The following is a 4,832-nucleotide window of genomic DNA, read 5'->3' as shown; positions in this document are numbered from 1 at the left end:
TCTCCGTTCCTCTGTCAAATCATTCCTCACGTTCTGGTTTTCACGGCCACGCCTTTCCACCACCTGTGTGCGGCTCGAGTTCAAACCCTGGCTATTCGGGCTGAGTCACGGGGATGATCCCGTAGATGCCGGACCCTCTCCGTCCCGTTGTCCACTGTGACGTCATCATCCCATTTCCTTTGTGGACTCGCCGGCTTGAGAGCCCAGGAGGTTTCCCTGTTGACTCCCTCCCTCGCGTCGGTAAGCAACGGTGTCTGCCTCTTTTTCCTGTGTTTCTCCTACTTTACTGGATCAGAAATCAGAGGCAGAAACACAGGGATGCATCAGCTGTGCGGTGGGGGGCCGAGCGACACAGAGCTGACGTCGCGCCCAGAGCCGCGCTCCCTCTGCTCCTCAAGCACCACGAACACACAGAGCAGGCCCCCTTTGTATGTCGACTGTTTACAAACGTGGACTCCGTGCTACACAAACTTCTGTAAGTTGCTACTTTCACTTAGGAAAAGTCACAGGTGTCTATCCCTCCAGGCAAGGCCGGAGGGTTCAACTCATTTTTCAGATGGATGCATCGTATTTCCCAGAATGTGTGTCCTAAAATTTATCCAGCCATCCCTGTAAGTTCCCTGACTAATGGGTATTTAGGTTGTTTTATTTCATTTAATTGTTTTATTCCGCTATAAAAAAAAGTGCAATAAATATCACACACATCTTGGCGCATATTTCCATAATATAGTTTTTTTAGAAGATAGTTTCAGTTTTTCTGGACGATGTACAAATCCATGCACTTTTTAGTGATGTGTGATTATCCCAATTTTTCTAAGCGCTGATCGACAATGGACCACAGGAGCCTCATTTTTGCCGAGTGACATAATGTACCATCATCGCTCACGTACTCTTTCCCTGACCGCAGATAAGGTTCAGCACCTTCCCACACGTGGGCCTCTTGCTTTCTCTCTCCTGGGAAATCCTGATGCTCACCCTTTGCCTAGTTTTAAAATGTTCCCATGGATTTGCAATAGCTCCTTGTACATTTGAGGTATTAATCTCGGTGCCCATCTTATTTGGTGGGGGTATTTTCTTTCACCTGTTTTTCCCTTTGCTGGTGGTATTTCCCCCATATAGGTAAAAAAATGTAGGTGACCCAACTGGTCACTTGGAAAGAGCTGCTGGGCTCTAGCGTGTGGTTGTGGTTTCTGGGTGCTCGCTGCCCTCATGCCAGCGGCCCCGGTCCTCCTGGGCCCTCTCGGGGTGCAGACGGGTCCCCACGCCGGCGGCCCGTCCTCCTCCAGGCTGGAGTGTGGGGGCTCACGTGGGGGTCTGCTCCACATCCTCGTGCCGTGTGTGTGAGCCAGCCAACAAGCATGGCCCCCTGCTCTAGTAAACACCTGCTCGCCCCATGCCCCCCTGAGGCGGCCGCGCAGTGAGAGACCACACCCATCCTTTAGGCAGATATAAAGCCCCACACATGTGACCAAGGAACAGCTTTTAATAAGTAGTAATAAATTAATGTCCTACATTCATAAGCAGATCTATGTTCACTCTGAGACTGTATTTGACTTATATTCAGCATTCCCCCAACCTAAATTTTGATAAAGTGGTACAAAAAATAAAATTCAAAGATTCAAATATGTTTTGACCTAGAGAAATCTTAATAGAAGGGTCCATTGTATAAGTATTTCAAATTATCCTAGTGGTTTTCTAGTTTATAACTTTCTAAGCCAGTTTTTCTTTTTAAGTTGAAGTACACTCGACACACAAAACCGTTTCGGGTGCAGAACACATCCATACACCTTATGAAAGGCTCGCATGGTGAGCAGTCACCGTCTGCCCCCACCTGAAGTTTCTGTCCTTTCGACGATACTCCCTATGCTCTACTTCTCATCCCTGTGACTTATTTATTGTATAACTGGAAGTTTGTACTTTTAAAATCCAAGTTTTCTAAAAAAGATTTCATTTTACCTCTTTTTTTAAGGAGAGAACAAAGCTAAAAGAATAAAGAAGAATTAGAGAAGCTACGTGGGAGGTGTGTCCATGTCCAGGGGGAGATGAACCATGCAATTCCACAGGAAATGTTCAGAAATTAAAATGTTTCAGAAATTGCTCAATGGGAGATGTTCATGAATTTTAGGGAGAAGGGTTCGGGTTTGGAATCTTAAGCATGAAGTGTAGCTTTTTCCATTTATTGTGTCTCTTTGCCCCTTGAGCCTCAGTTTCCTAGAAAGGATACAGACAGGACAGTGTCCCCACTGGGGCCCAGGTGGGCGTGCAAGCTCGTAACAGCCCAGGAGAACGGCTCTGCACATGGGGGGGTGTGCCGGCCCCCGCTGAATTGTGACCTCAGCCGTGTGGACACTGTCATTTGCCCTCACTAGGCTGTCACTGTCCGATGCCTGTGTGCAGTTCAGGGTTCCTCCTCAAGGGGAGAGCTCTGCCATCAGATGAGACAGGGCTCTCAGAGGGCAGGTGTGGGATACCACACAGTGACAGAAGATGATGGGACTATCCAAGTGATGGGAAGGGGACCTAAAGAAACAGCATGTGACAGAAAGCAAGAGAGAAAGTTCTAGAAGGGGTGTGTGGGGGAGGAAGGCACACAGAATTGTGACCACAGGGTTTTGGGGGAAGCTCTGAGTGCAGTTCATTGGTCCTGGTCTCGACCCCCCTCGGGGCGGTCGAACGTGGGCAACACCGCCTTGCTCCGTCCATCCACGGAAGTTCCATCCATGGATGCTGGGATGTGGGCCTGCTTGGTGCTTGACACCCCTCCGTCCCAACACATCTGGAGTTGGTGCTCATGAGGTCCATGTGGGATCTGAGAGAGGAGTTTGGGGGAGCTGGGACAGCAGTCCGCTTTCCACAGACGCCAGTGGATGGGCAGCGAGGGAGGGGAGGCCCCAGAAGGACGGACACGAGGTAAGAGCTTCCGGGGGTAAAGAGAGTGTCTCTCTTTTGTCAAGCCCAGGATGGGGTGGGTCTACCCCTCAGAGGGGGAGAGGGAGAGGGCAGGAGAGGGCAGGCGGATGGGGCATTAGGAGGAGCAAACAGACCCACTCTGAGGCCGCACGCAGGGAAGACGGCGGGTGAGGGAAAGCAGGGGGTTGAGGAGGGGTGAGAGCTCCCGTCCTGGGAGGAGGAGGTTTTACTGACAGTGGTGGTCTAGGCCTCGTCTAACCCCAGTCAGCAGTGCATGCCGTGTGGACGGGGCTGTCCCGCCCAGTGTGGACCACGTGCCACCAGGGTGAATTCACATGGTGTGGACAGGTCTGTCCCACATGGTGTGGACTACATGCCATCAGGGCAAATTCACACCATGTGGATGGGGCTGTCCTGCCCTGTGTGGACTATGTACCACCAGGACGAATTCACATGGTGTAGACAGGGCTGTCCTGCCCCATGAGGACCACGTGCCACCAGGGTGAATTCATGCCTTGTGGATGGGGCTGTCCTGCCCTGTGTGGACTATGTACCACCAGGGTGAATTCACACAGTGTGGACAGGGCTGTCCCACCCAGTGTGGACCACATGCCACCAGGACGAATTCACATGGTGTAGACAGGGCTGTCCCGCCCCATGAGGACCATGTGCCACCAGGGTGAATTCACATGGTGTGGACAGGGCTGTCCCGCCCCATGGGGACCACGTGCCACCAGGGTGAAGGGGCCATGCTGTACCTTGCGGGACGTCTTCTCTCCTAGGAAGGGAGGCAGCGTGGCTCCGTGGGCAGGACACGGGCCCGGAGTCAGGGTCCCTCTACGTTCTCTTCCTGGTTCTCCCCAGCTTGGGACTGAGGCGAAGTCACTTAATTTCCCTGTGCCTCCATTTCTCCATCTGCAAAACATGAACACAGCTTAAAGCGCCTATGATTTCACCAGCACATGAGGAGAGGTTGCAGCAGTGGACAGGGACCCTTGGGTGGCCACCGGGAACCAAGTAGCATCTATCCCATCCACGGACAAGGGCTCCCCTGGGAAGCTTTCTCGAGGACCTGGGGCCTCTGCTTTGGCTCCGACAAAGGGTCTCCCCAGGGACTTGCTCAGGTGGTGCAGTCAGGGACCAGCCCTGTCTGTCGCATGGGCTCTGCAGTCTGAGACCGTCTGCTGGACCTGAGAAGGTTCTAGAACTCCTGTTCTCTGGTCCAGACTCCCTCCAGTGCTCTTGCAAGATAACAAGGTAACAGTAACAATTCAGTTAACCAGCTCAACAGACAGCCACACAGCACTTCTAGCAAGAAACTATTATATCAACTTGCTTTGAACAGCAGACAACTGCGTAGTTGAGTTAAATAAGAAACCAAGGGGGTCACTGGGGCCATCTTCCTCAGAACTCCACAATGCCTTCCTGTCATCTGGGAACCAGCCGGCCCTGTCTGCTCTGCTGACCTGTGGGGACTGAGCTGCAAATCCTTTCTGGGCAGACGTCATCTTCCCAAGGAATGACTTCACCCACACAGGCAGTGAGTAAGTGTTTGAACACGTGTGTCTTGCCAAGAACACGATACAGACCACAGAAGATTGAAAATCATCAATTCCCAGAAAGAGAAAGACGTTGTCTTTTTCAACTTTGCCACTTAAAACAAGAGAACTTCTCCCCACCTCCTCCTTGGGGTTTAATAATTTCCCTGAAACTTTACTATGAGCTCACCATCGGTCTTATGGCGCAAGCCCCCGGAATGCACATCATTCGGGAGCAGGGACAATTCCACCTGCTTCTGTATCTTAGCTGCCTTCACCCAGCAGCTGCTCAGTATGGGTTTGTTGATTGAAATGACAAAAGAAAAGAAAAAAGGAACGGGGGGAGGAAGGAAGGAAGGAAGGAAGGAAGGAAGGGGAAGGGAG

General features: G+C 51.7%; 1 long non-coding RNA gene across 5 annotated transcripts in view; it reads right to left on the bottom strand.

Annotated features, from left to right (window-relative positions):
- Window positions 1-3,674: 3,674 nt before the first annotated feature.
- The window catches only part of LOC145723732 (uncharacterized), a 249,943-nt gene continuing 248,785 nt past the window's right edge, over window positions 3,675-4,832 (bottom strand). For all 5 annotated transcript variants that reach the window (XR_014148988.1, XR_014148989.1, XR_014148990.1 and 2 more), the window contains exon 5: window positions 3,675-3,825. This is a non-coding gene — a long non-coding RNA (uncharacterized LOC145723732). The remainder of the gene's footprint in view (window positions 3,826-4,832) is intronic.

This window comes from Leptonychotes weddellii, chromosome 10, assembly GCF_054177405.1.
Source record: "Leptonychotes weddellii isolate Sample4059 chromosome 10, ASM5417740v2, whole genome shotgun sequence".
Taxonomy (NCBI): domain Eukaryota; kingdom Metazoa; phylum Chordata; class Mammalia; order Carnivora; family Phocidae; genus Leptonychotes; species Leptonychotes weddellii.
Note: the sequence above shows the minus strand (reverse complement) of the source record. Positions and strands in the feature narration are given on the sequence as shown.